Below are 13,746 nucleotides of genomic sequence, written 5' to 3'. Positions count from 1 at the left end.
TTAGATGCCACGAAGTAGGTGGCAATGCCTTAACCGTATGTGTGTTGTTAGGCCCAAGGGCCTCTTCTATCCTTGTCAAGGGGAGTGCTAACCTTCTCTCCTTTCATACAACACGAAAATAATTTTTGATATCCTTTTTTCTTTTCTTTTTTTTGTTATTCCAGATGAACATGCAAATTGCTTTTTCTAACTCTATGAAGAATTGATTGGAAGTTTTATGGTGATTACACTGAATCTGTAGATTGCTTTCAGCAAGATGGCCATTGTTACAACCCTGCCAATCCATGAGCATGGGAGATCTTTCCATCTTCTGAGATCTTTTTTTATTTCTTTCTTCAGAGACTTGAAGTTCTTGTCATACACATCTTTCACTTGCTTAGTTAGAGTCACACCAAGGTATTTTATATTATTTGTGACTATTGTGAAGGGTGTTGTTTCCTTAATTTCTTTCTCAGCCTGTTTATCCTTTGAGTAGAGGAAGGCCACTGATTTATTTGAGTTAATTTTATATCCAGACACTTTGCTGAAGTTGTTTTTCAGGTTTAGGAGTTCTCTGATGGAATTTTTGGGGTCATTTATATATACAATCATATCATCTGCAAATAGTGATATTTTCACCTCTTACTTTCCAATTTGTATCCATTTGACCTCCTTTTGCCATTCAATTACTTTGGCTAGGACCTCAAGTATTATAGTGAATAGATAGGGAGAGAGAGGCAGCCTTGTCTAGTCCATGATTTTAGTGGAATTGCTTCAAGTTTCTCTCCATTTAGTTTGATGTTGTCTACTGGTTTGCTGTGTATTGTTTTACTATGTTTAGGTATGGACCTTGATTTCCTGATCTTTCCAAGGTTTTTATAATGAAGGGGTGTTGAACTTTTTCAAATGCTTTCTCAGCATCTAACGAGATGATCATGTATTTTTTTCTTTGAGTTTATTTGTATAGGGTATTATGTTTATGAATTTCCATATAATTGAACCATCCCTGCATCCTTGGGATGAAGCCTACTTGATCATGACGGATGATCGTTTTGATGTGTTCTTGGATTCAGTTTGCATGAATTTTATTGAGTATTTTTGCATCTATATTCATAAGGGAATTTGGTCTGAAGTTCTCTTTCTTTGATAGATCTTTGTGTGGTTTAGGTATAAGCATAATTGTGGCTTCATAGAATGAATTGGATAGTATTTTTTCTGTTTCTTTTTTGTAGGATAGTTTGAAGAATATTGGTATTAGGTCTTCTTTGAAGGTCTGTTAGAATTCTGCACTAAACCCATCTGTCCTGGGCTTGATAATATTAACATAATCTGTTAACATTAGACTGATACTATATCTAAAGCACTTGTATGTATAAGAACAATTGACTCTTGTCTGGATGAAGAAGTTACTTCACCATGGATAAAAAGAAATACTCATGTAACTTTGCCATAGTTGGTGATAGACAAAGAAGCTTTTGTTTCTAAGGCCATTTAGGTTAGTAATTAAGAATCCAAGAAATCATCATAGAAAAATTCTCCATGACCTTCTACTACTCACTGGTTTCAATTTTGTATTTTGATTTTACATTGGAGGTGTTGTAAAAACAGTGTTCATTGTTTCCTATGTTCCTTGAACTACTTACCTACCCAGAGTGTTAAGACATTACATAATGACTCCACCCAGATGCTAACAAAAACAGAACAAGAGAACCACAGCCAAACATTAGACAGAGCTTGGAAGTCTTATCGAAGAGTTGAATGAAGTATTGAGGAAACTTGATGTGATAGGAACTCCACAGAAAGTCCAAGAATGTCACCTTATCTGGATCATTGGAGTGGAGCTTACCAAAGAGTGAACCACCATCCAAAGAACATATAAGGCCTGGAACTAGGCCCCCCTCAGATATGTAACACATATGAATCTTGGTCTTTGTGTGGGTCCCAAAACAACTGGATCAGGGCCTTACCGTGACTCTGTTGGATGCTGGTGGATCTTATTTCCCTAACTGAGCACCTTGTCTAGCCTTCAGTAAAGGTTTGTCCCCACCCACAATGGGCTGAGTCTTCCCCATCAATCACTAGTTAAGAAATGTACTAAGCTGGGCCCATGGAGGCTCACAGTGACCGAGCAACCAATCAAAGAGCTCACAGGGGCTTGACTTAGCCATCCCTCCCCCCACATACATAATAGAAGTACTCTTTTGTCTTCATTGCAGGACCCCCAAAGATAGAGCAGGGCCACTTACCCTGACTCTGTTGACTCACTGTGGATTTTGTTCCCCTAAATGACCTGCCTTGTCTGGCCTCAGTGGAAGATGATGTGCCTAGTCCTGCAGAGACTTGTGGTTCCTGAGTGGTTTAGAACCAGAGGTGAAAAGGGGAGAAACAGTGGGTTATGGCTCAGTAGTAAAGCAATGGCTGTGCAAATCTGAGGACTCGGATTTGCATACTCAATTCTCCTTAAGTGTTAACCAGGCAGAATGTCTTTCATTCCAGAACTTGGGAGGCAGAAATGATGATTCAACAGAGTAAGCTAGCAAGTTAGACTAATTGTCTAACTCTGGGTTCAAGTGAGAGGCTACCTCAATATATAAGATGCAGAGTGGTAAGAAAGACATCTGCCATTTACCTCTGTCTTACACACACACACACACACACACACACACACACACACATCCTTACACATAGTTGCACAGATGTGAACTTGTACACACTATATACACATAGTCAAATAGTTGTAAAAACATGAAGACCAAGAAACATGTCCAAAGAGGAAACAATAACAACAATAATCCCAACTAGGGACAAAAATAATGGAGGCTGTTAAGAATGAATGTCTCTAGTCCTAACCCTAAGATGGTCCTTAAGAGATGCCCTAAAGTGAAGAAAGAATCCCTACTTCTAAAACCTGCACTTCTTAGATACTGAATATCCTAAAAGGGCTCTGGTATTCATCAATAGGTTAGAATCTTTTCAGAGGGAAAATAGACAAGCTTTCCCTCCGAGGGTGCTAGTATAGTACCAAGAAGCTTTTGTAAACTCTGAAAGACCAATCAGGAGCAGATCCAATGAAATCACACAAGGGTCTTTATTTAAAAGCCTGAGATTGGGCTTAACTCAAGGCAGACCCACAGGACAGCATTGTTGGAGCAAAATCCCTGAACACTCATTGGGACAAGGTTTATGGGGAATGACAAGTTAGGGGTGAGTATTTCTAGCCTGGCAAGCATCTAATTGGGGCCTACTGTGGCCTAAAACATAATTGGCTGATGTTGGGAGCCAAACCATAAACTTAACTTGTTTTCCTCCTGATTGGTGGTTGTTAGGCAGGAGTGCACTTGTAACCTTCAGATGCAGATTTGTTGGGGGATAACCTGGAAACTGGTGATAGGTGCTGGTCTGTTAGTTTATTTGATTTCAAACTAGGTCAAGTTCTTCAAGATGGAATTTGAACCCCCAAAATTTGGTGTTTCATTAGCAGAGTAAGGACATACCAAGTAAACATCAATAACAGACACAAAATTTGGATAGGGGAAGTTTGGATAAGATGTAGTAATAGAACACATTGGTGACTGAAGTAATAAAGTGAAAAATAGAGTTCTGGGAATGTAGAAATAAAGTTTCACAGTAAAATATGGGAGGGAAGGTTCTTGTAAGCAGCAAGCAGTATGGAAACAAAGTTTTACAGTAGCAAGCAGCAGCTTCAGCCACTGGCTAAGTGATTTCTGAGAAGTACTAAGAAGCTGTGTTCCAGAGATAGCCAAGGGCATGCTGTAAAAACAAAGTTCTGATGGTCAGGATGTTGAGACACAGTGACCAGGCCATTCTGACTAAGCTAAGTAAAGCCAAAACAAAAATAACTGGTGGTCGCAATGAAGTGAAGGTCTACGAAAACAAGATTAGCAATTCTCGAAAGGACCCCCTAACCTGTCCCTGTGGTGAATTTTGGAAAAGAACACAAACTGTCATTCTGACCTTGCTGCCAACAATCCCCCTATCACCTAGTTACTCAGCCCCTTCCCAGAGACTTTTCAAGGCCAGGTACAGAGCTGGACAGAGAAGTTGTCTGACTAAGCCAAGAACAGCCCCCTGAGCAAGCCAACCAATGCCTGATGAGATCCTTTGTCCTGTGTTCCACCAACCAGAGTAAGCCAGCTAGCCTTGTTGCAGAAATCTGCCCTCTGTAAAGTATAAAAGAAGTGTGCTTTCTGAGTTTGTTGTTGTCTCATCTTGCATGGCTGAGCAACCCCATGTGCATTGGACATGCACGTTGGTATCAACCTCATGTTATTGCAACGATCTATCATCATTCTGTGTTCTCTGGGTTGAGCCAAGTTTACTACAGTGATCATAGGGGAAAACATCTTATTTTTTGACTAGATTTTTCTGTCATATGAAAACCATAGAATGGCAATGACAGTTGATGAGAAAGAATAAAAGCTGAAGTAGGAGGCGACTGCCAAATCACATAATAAATTTATAAGCATCATTTGCAAATCAGGTTAGAGACACAATAAAATTGACCATAAAGCCATCATTTAAGGAGAGGTCATCTGAGCTGGGCAGTGGTGGCTCATGGCTTTAATCCCAGCACTTGAGAGGCAGAGGCAGACAGATTTCTGAGTTCAAGGCTAGCCTGGTCTACAGACTGAGTTCCAGGACAACCAGGGCTATTCAGAGAAACCCTGTGTCAATCCCCCAACCCTTCCCCCACCTCCCCCAAAAAGAGAGGTCATCTAGAAGAAGCATAAGAAGGCCAAACGGGGAGACCAGGTAAGCATGGAAGCAGCTGCCATCGCTAACGCTAAAGCTACATTATTGAAATGGAAAAGAGAAAATAATGTTATTAAATGTGTGTTGTGTAAGCAAATTTTAAGTTAATTTAATCTATCCATTAGACATATTTTGATACTAAATTCTCAAGACATTAAAGAAAAATATAAACACTGCTATAATTTTTTCCTTTCCACAACATTATAAATTAACTAGAATACTTTCTCTTTCCTTTGCTTAGTACTCTCTGACATCTTGTGGCACAGCTGGAAGAAGTTCCAAATTCGTGTCATGCCAATATGACAAACATACATGACTCTAGAAAACTCCATTGCTTTTAATTTATTTACTACATGCATGCTTTATTTTTATCTAAAAAAAAAAAAATTTCAACAGCACTATCAAAGTACTGTTACCAGCCTGACTATAAACACTTGAAATTTGTGAAATATTCATTCACTCAGTCCCTAACCAGCTCTGCTTAAACTCTTTGGTGTTTTTTGTAAAGAACAACAACAAAATTACTGTGTGTATGTGTACTGCTATATTGTGACTGTTAGAGACAGAAAATCTCTCAATTAGGGACTACTGCACAGAGAACCAGAGGCACATCCGAAGAGAGTGTTAACTAGAATCCGTTGGAAACATTCTAATTGTTAAAGTTTCTAGTGCTATGTTAAAACTATCAAGATCAAAAGTAACCTTAGGGAAAAATGGATTTACTTCATCTTATACTTATAGGCAATAGTTGATCAATGCATCAATCAAGAAAATACACCTACCCAATTGCCCATAGGCCAATCTGGTTGGGACATTTTCTTGGTTGAGGTTCTTTCTCCCAAAATGACTGTAGCCTGTGTCTAGCTAATCTTTTCATCAGTCCTATAGATAAGCACAATTATACTGTTAAAAACAAATGACACCCTGTAGAATATGTCCATTTAAAAGGTTCATACACTCTTATACTTGTAAGCATAGTAGAGAGTTGATAAAATCTCTCCATCTTAAATGTAAAGTTGGGTGTATCAGATGAATATTATCATGTAGCTACCTATTGTAGTAAAGATACAGAAACTTCATCGTGAGGTGCTTATATCTCTTTACATTTGATCTCCTCATGCATAACCCACCAAAAGTTCCCACTTCTTTTTATGGTTGAGAATTGTAAGTAGAATCATGCACTCCTTTCCTTGGTGTCCTTATTTTTCACTGAGCATAAATGCTTTCCAGAGGCTTCCATCCTGCTATTGTTCTTCCTTTGTCTTGCTGAGTGGCATTTCACTTACTGAACTTCATAACTGGTTTATCCATTTAGGCCCCTATCTTGGGGAAGATTTGAATTCCTTCCACAAAATGGAAGTCTTAAATTTAATGGTATAATAAACAACAAAAATATTTTCTGGCTTTTCTGTTTTGTTTTGTTTTGTTTTGTTTTGAGACAAGTCCCATAACCCTTATTCAGTAAACATCTCAAATATCCTAGAAATGATCACTGTTGGTATGGATCTCAATCTGTTTTCTGCTGACCAAACAGAAAATCACAGTGGATTCTATAGAATAGAGAATTATGCATCATAGTTCTGGATGCTGTGAAATCACAAGTCTAGTTATTTGAATATGGTTTTAATGTTGACCATTTTACAAAGGCTAATTCTCCTCCAGTAAGCGTTAGTTGCCCATATTATTATTATTATTATTTTTTTTTTGAGACAGAGTTTCTCTGTGTAGCCCTAGCTGTCCTGGAACTCACTCTGTAGACCAGGCTGGCCTCGAACTCAGAAATCCGCCTGTCTCTGCCTCCCAAGTGCTGGGATTAAAGGCATGTGCCACCACCATCCACCTAATTGCCCATAGTTCTTAACAGAAAAAAAAATTGCTTGCCTTTTTGCTATGTCACCATAATGAAGCATCACATCCTGATAAAACACATGCTGTGTGTGTAAAGCATGTACAGTAGGCAGAGCACAAATATGTTAACCTCAACGTGTGTGTGAAAGGATTAAAAAATAGACACATTTTTAAAACCTATCTACTCTAACTAACCCACTCTTTGGGTAGAATATCCATCCCTTTATGAATTGGATCCCTCAACATAATCATCTCCCAGTGTTCCAACCTTTTAATATCATGATGGTGATTTTTTTCATAAAGTTTAAATGGGGCTATTTAAGCCAGATTAATATGTATATAAAATTTTCTTAGAAACTAACTCAGATACTGTGACAAAAAGTGTTCTATCAAATATTCAGAGTAATTATCAGCTGTAGGCATAACACAGACTAACCCAATGGCTAAGTAGTTAAGAGTTATGCAGGCTGGCCCTTTAAAAAAACATTTTAAATATCCCTCTGTCTTTCTTCTCTGTTCTCACCATTCTGGGATTCAGGGCTACATAATTATCTTTCACCTTAACTACTTCAGCATTACATTCACTCATATTATTGATTCCTACCTAGTGTTGACAGAAGGTTTTGCGTCCTAGCAAATATATCTTATAATATATAAGATATATTTAAGGACCTCCCCATAAAACCAGATACACTCAATCTAATAGAAAAGAAAGTGGGGAAGAGCCTCAAGCACATGGACACAGGCAAAAATTTCTTGAACAGGACACTGTAAAAAAAAAAGAGTATATAATATATCTTATAAGCAACTGCAAAACAGGCCTAATAATTTCAAGTTCAAACTAAAGACTTCAATATGGAACTAATAAAAGAACATGTTTCCAGAACAAATAATGATGTAGTAAAGAAAGATGGAATATATGTTTAGGAAAGGAAAAATATTCTTTAAAAGTATAGACTTCCATTCCATTCCAAGACATTCATTTGTAACATTAATAATCCAATTTCAGCTTGGCAAAAGTTGACAAGGATGCCTTGAAAAGGTTTAGAAAGTAGTTCATAAAGCCATTCCACATGCAACTTGTAAGAAGAGAAACAATATTATAAGTACCAGGTAATTAAGTGGTTTATTACAGACATGGGCATTCTATAGAAGGTTAAAAAAATAATCCCCTGATGACTAAGGATGTTGAACATTTCTTTAGGTGATTATCAGCCATTTGGCATTCGTCAGTTGAGAATTCTTAGTTTAGCTCTGGACCCAAATTTTTAATAGGGTTTTTTGTTTCTCTGGAGTCTAACTTCTTGAGTTCTTTGTATATATTTGATATTAGCCCTCTACCAGATATAGGATTGGTTAAGATCTTTTCCCAATTTGTTGGTTGCCCTTTTGTCCTATTGACAGTGTCTTTTGTCTTACAGAAGCTTTGCAATTTTATGAGGTCCCATTTGTCGACTCTTTTTTTTTTTTACTTCCTTTTCATATATTTTATTTCATTTTATTTTTTTAGATATTTTCTTTATTTACATGTAAATTTCTCCTTCCCCAGTTTCCCCTCCAAAAAACAAACAAACAAACAAAAACAACAAGAACAAATCCCTGTTGCTTCTCCCCTCCCCATGCCTGCCACCCCACCCTCTCCCACTTATTGGCCCTGTGAAGGTTCTGTGGCACAGTGTAGGGGAATGCCAGGGCCATTTGTCAACTCTTGATCTTAGAGCATAAGCAATTGGTGTCCTGTTCAGGAAATTTTCCCCTGTGTCCATGTGCTTGAGGCTCTTCCCCACTTTCTTTTCTATTAGATTGAGTATATCTGGTTTTATGGGGAGGTCCTTGATCCACTTGTACTTGAGCTTTGTACAGGAGATAGGAATGGATCAATTTGCCTTCTTCTACATGCTAACCACCAGTTGAGCCAGCACCATTTGTTGAAAATGTTGTCTTTATTCAACTGGATGGTTTTAGCTCCTTTGTCAAAGATCAAGTGGCCATAGGTTTGTGGGTTCATTTCTTCAGTTCTTTTTCCATTGATCCACCTGCCTGTCACTGTACCAATATCAAGCAGTTTTTATCACAATTGCTTTGTAGTACAGCTTAAGGTCTGGGATGGTGGTTCTACCAGAGGTTCCTTTATTGTTGAGAATAGTTTTGGCTATCCTGGGTTTTTTGTTATTCCAGATGAATTTGCAAACTGCTCTTTCCAAGTCTGTGAAGAATTGAGTTGGAATTTTGACGGGGATTGCATTGAATCTGTAGATTGCCTTCGGTAAGATGGCCATTTTTACTATATTAATCCTGCCAATCCACGAGCATGGGAGATCTTTCCATCTTTTGAGATCTTCTTCAATTTCCTTCTTCAGAGACTTGAAGTTTTTGTTATAGAGATCTTTTACTTGCTTAGAGTCACACCAAGGTATTTTATATTACTTGTGACTATTGTGAAGGGTGTTGTTTTCCTAACTTCTTTCTCAGCCTGTTTATCCTTTGTGTAGAGGAAGGCCAGTGTTTTGTTTGAGTTAATTTTATATCCAGCTATTTTCTTGAAGTTGTTTATCAGGTTTAGGAGCTCTCTGGTGGAATTTGGGGGGTCACTTAAGTATACTATAATATCATCAGGAAATAGTGATAATTTGACTTCAAATAAGCCTGAGATTCCACCTCACACCAGTCAGAATGGCTAGGATAAAAAACTCAGGTAACAGCAGATGCTGGCAAGGTTGTGGAGAAAGAGGAACACTCCATTGCTGGTGGGACTTCAAGCTGGTACAACCACTCTGGAAATCAGTTTGGCAGTTCTCTTGGGAATTGAACATAGTACTACCAGAGGACCCAGCTATACCACTCCTGGGCACATACCCAGAAGATGCTCGAACATGTAATGAGGACACATGCTCCACTATGTTCATTCAGCCTTATTTATAATAGCCAGAAACCGGAAACAACCCAGATGTCCCTCAACAGAAGAATGGATACAGAAAATGTGGTACATCTACACAGTGGAGTACTACTCAGCTATTGAAAACAATAAATTTATGAAATTCTTGGGGAAATGGATGGACCTGGAGAATATCATCCTGAGTGAGTAGAGGATGGCCTAGTTGATCATCAATGGGAGTAGAGGCCCTTGGCCCTGTGAAGGTTCTATGCCCCAGTGTAGTGGAATGCCAGGGCCAGTAATCAGGAGGGGGTAAGGTGGCGAGCAGGGGGACGGGGGGAGGGAACAGGGGATTGTTTTAGCTTTTGTTTTTTTTTTAAATTTTTTTCTTACTTTATTTTATTTTATTTTTATTTTTTCTTTTGGAAAGGAACCTAGGAAAGCAGATATTGTAAATAAAGAAAACATCTAATTAAAAAAAGTATCAAAATATATAAAAAAGAATACCCATTTAAAAATAAAAATAAATATAAAAAAATGACACTTTGGTAATTTTCCAACTGGTATACAAAAACAAAGAAACAACCAAAAACTGTATAAGATAAATATTAAATATTAATGTGAATAAGTTCCTTTTATGATGCTTATAAAGTCTGGTCAGTTAGGGATCACTTTAAACGTGATGAAGCTATATCATAACTTCCTATTTCCCTTCCTCCCTCTCCTTCCCTGCTCTCTTCACCCCTACCTCCCTTTCTCCTTACTTTCATGCCCTTTTCCTTCCTTCCTCCCTCCTTTATTCCCATCCCTATTCCCCTTCCTTCTTTCATGTCTACCAGAATTTCTGTCCTTTCTCCTAAGGAATCTTACCATATCTCCTTTCCCTTATCTCTCACTCCTGTTAGGAGAACAAAGTAAGCCATGTCTCTTGCATCTAAGGTAGTCATGTATGACTTGGCAGATTCTTTGAACCCAAGGCTGCAATGCTGGCTCTCAGTTGTGCTGTAATCTCTTCTGTGAGATTTAGTTGTTCTCTGGAGATTTGTATACATATGCTGGGTCTGTAAGCCTCTGCCCTGCTTGCTGCCACTCTACATGAACTCTTTAAACACACCCTGGAAAGGTGGACATGTGTGTTAAATCATCATGACTGGGTTATCTCATTGAAAATTCTACACAGAATTCCATATCTGATACAAGTTATCCTAATCAGAATGACTTGCTCTCTAGATGCACAAACAAAGCGGTAGCTTTCAAATGTAGTGCCCTGTCTCTAGGAATAACATGGTGAAATATGCTCTGAAGAATTTGTCTCCACGGAGCCACATTATTTTTATCAGATAAAGTGTGTCAAATTTGCCATTTTGTCTGCATTTTTAGAGCATTGTAATGCGCCAAGCCACATCCTCTTGCTGATACTAGTGACACATGAATTTGGCTTTTATCTTCAGCAGAAATCAATGTGTCACATAGTGTTCACTGAGGACAGGGGCCAGGGTTCTTTTGAAATTCTTTGTCAAATTATTGCATTATCTTGATTTGTGTCCTCATTCTACAGAAACTATTGTGTTGCTGTCTGTTAGAGCACTGAGATCTATACCAATTTACACTTCGAGGTCAGAACTGATTATGGAATATATGGGTTCACAATAGACAGAAATAGGATGCATTCTTTATTCTCATAGTTTCAGATTGGAGATTTGGGTTTCAATACAAACCTTGTTGAGTTGATAAGAACCACTCACAAGTATCGACATCTGGGACAGTAGAGAATTTGTCTCTCTTGGGAATGAACACTTTATTAGTTGTCTAATACTGCTCTGAAATGATATATTTACCAAAAAACAAAAACAAAAACAAAAAAAACAGACTCAGCAACTCTTCAGGGTGTGTGTATGTGTATATTAATAATCAAACAGAGGCTATCAGAAGAAAGAGTTCAGGGGAAGGGTTAAAGGGAGGGTAGCTGGGAGGAGCTGGAAAGAGTAAAGGGAGGGGAATGTACTTGTATTTCTATTAAAACAGATTTTCAAAAAGATTTTAGTAAAATATTCCTTTACTTACACAGAATAAAAAATTACAGATTATTTTCTTTTTTTAATATGATTTTTTTATTAGATGTTTTCCATATTTACAATATCTCCTTACCCAGGTTCCCCTCCAAAGGAAAGAAAATTTAAAAAAAAACTAAAACAAACCCCTGTTCCCTCCCCCTCCCCCTCCCCCTGCTCACCACCCCACCCTCTCCCACTTACTGGCCCTGGCATTCCACTACACTGGGGCATAGAACCTTCACAGGGCCAAGGGCCTCTATTCCCACTGATGACCAACTAGGCCATCCTCTACTAAACATATGCTGCTGGAGCCATGAGTCCCCCCATGTGTACTCTTTGGTTGAAGTTTTAGTCCCTGGGAGGTTGACTGCAAACACTTCAGCTCCTTGGGTCCTTTCTCTAGCTCCTTCATTGGGGACCCTGTACTCAGTCCAATGGATGGCTGTGAGCCTTTATTTCTATATTAGTCTGGTACTGTTAGAGCCTCTCCGGAGAGAGCTATCTCAGGCTCCTGTCAGCCAGCACTTGCTGGCATCCACAATAGTGTCTGGATTTGATGGTTAAATATGGGAAGGATTCCCAGGTGGAGCAGTCTCTGAATTGTCCTTCCTTTAGTCTCTGCTCCATAGTTTGTCTCTACAACTCCTTCCATGGGTATTTTGTTCCCCCTTATAAGAAGGAATGAAGTATCCTCACTTTGGTCTTCCTTATTCTTGAGTTTCTTATGGTTTGTGGATTGTACTTTGTGTATTCCAATCTTCTGAGCTAATATCCACTTATCAGAGAATGCATACCATATGTGTTTTTTTTGTGATTGGGTTACCTCACTCAGGATGATATTCTCCAGGTCCATCCATTTCCCCAAGAATTTCATAAATTTATTGTTTTCAATAGCTGAGTAGTACTCCATTGTGTAGATGTACCACATTTTCTGTATCCATTCCTCTGTTGAGGGACATCTGGGTTGTTTCTGGTTTCTGGCTATTATAATAAATAAGGCTGCTATGAGCATGGTGGAGCATGTGTCCTCATTACATGTTGGAGTATCTTTCTGGGCATATGCCCAGGAATGGTATGGCTGGATCCTCTGGTAGTACTATGTCCAATTTCCAGAGGAACCACCAAACTGATTTCCAAAGTGGTTGTACAGCTTGCAATCTCACCAGCAATGAAGGAGTGTTCCTCTTTCTCTACAACCTTGCCAGCATCTGCTATCACCTGAGATATTATCCTAGCCATTCTGACATGAAGTGGAATCTCTGGATTGTTTTGATTTGCATTTTCCTGATGACTAAGGATGTTGGACATTTGGTATTTGTCAGTTGATAATTCTTTGTTTATCTCTGTACCCTATGTTTTAATCTGGTTATTTGTTTCTCTGGAGTATAACTTCTTGAGTTCTTTTTATATTTTGGACACTAGCCCTCTATCAGATACAGGATTGGTAAATATCTTTTCCCAATTTGTTGGTTGCCATTTTGTCCTATTGACAGTGTCTTTTGCCTTAAAGAAGCTTTGCAATTTTATGAAGTCCTATTTGTGGACTCTTGATCTTAGATCATAAGCTACTAGTGTTCTGTTCAGGAAATTTTCCCCTGTGCCTATGTGCTCGAGGCTCTTCCCCAGTTTCTTTATATTAGTTTGAGTGTATATGGTTTTATGTGGAGGTTCTTGATTCACTTGGACTTGAACATTGTACAATGAGATAAGAATGGATCAATTTGCCTTCTTCTACATGCTAACTGCCAGTTGAGTCAGCACCAAGTTTTGAAAATGCTGTCTTTTTTCCACTGGATGATTTTAGCTCCTTTGTCAAAGATCAAATGGCCATAGGTTTCTGGGTTCGTTTCTGGGTCTTCAATTCTATTCCATTGATCTATCTGCCTGTCACTATACCAATACCATGCAGGTTTTTGTTTGTTTGTTTGTTTGTCTTTGTTTTTTATCACAATTGCTTTGTAGTACAGCTTAAGGTCTGGGATTGTGATTCCATCAGAGGTTCCTTTCTTATTGAGAATAGTTTTGGATATCCTGGGTTTTTTGTTATTCCAGATTAATTTGCAAATTGCTCTTTCTAAGTCTGTGAAGAATTGAGTTGGAATTTTGATGGGAATTGCATTGAATCTGTAGATTGCTTTCAGCAAAATGGCCATTTTTACTATTTTAACCCCGCTAATCCATGAGCATGGGAGATCTTTCCATCTTCTGAGATCTTCT

The 13,746-nt window shown here is 38.4% G+C and overlaps 1 protein-coding gene and 1 pseudogene across 1 annotated transcript in view; both read right to left on the bottom strand.

Moving 5' to 3' along the window:
- Nucleotides 1-114, bottom strand: LOC116092814 (annotated as a pseudogene).
- Malrd1 (MAM and LDL receptor class A domain containing 1) overlaps nucleotides 1-13,746 on the bottom strand; it is a 694,431-nt gene that overhangs the window by 480,322 nt on the left and 200,363 nt on the right. The window lies entirely within an intron of this gene.

This window comes from Mastomys coucha, unplaced genomic scaffold (genome assembly GCF_008632895.1).
Source record: "Mastomys coucha isolate ucsf_1 unplaced genomic scaffold, UCSF_Mcou_1 pScaffold15, whole genome shotgun sequence".
Taxonomy (NCBI): domain Eukaryota; kingdom Metazoa; phylum Chordata; class Mammalia; order Rodentia; family Muridae; genus Mastomys; species Mastomys coucha.
Note: the sequence above shows the minus strand (reverse complement) of the source record. Positions and strands in the feature narration are given on the sequence as shown.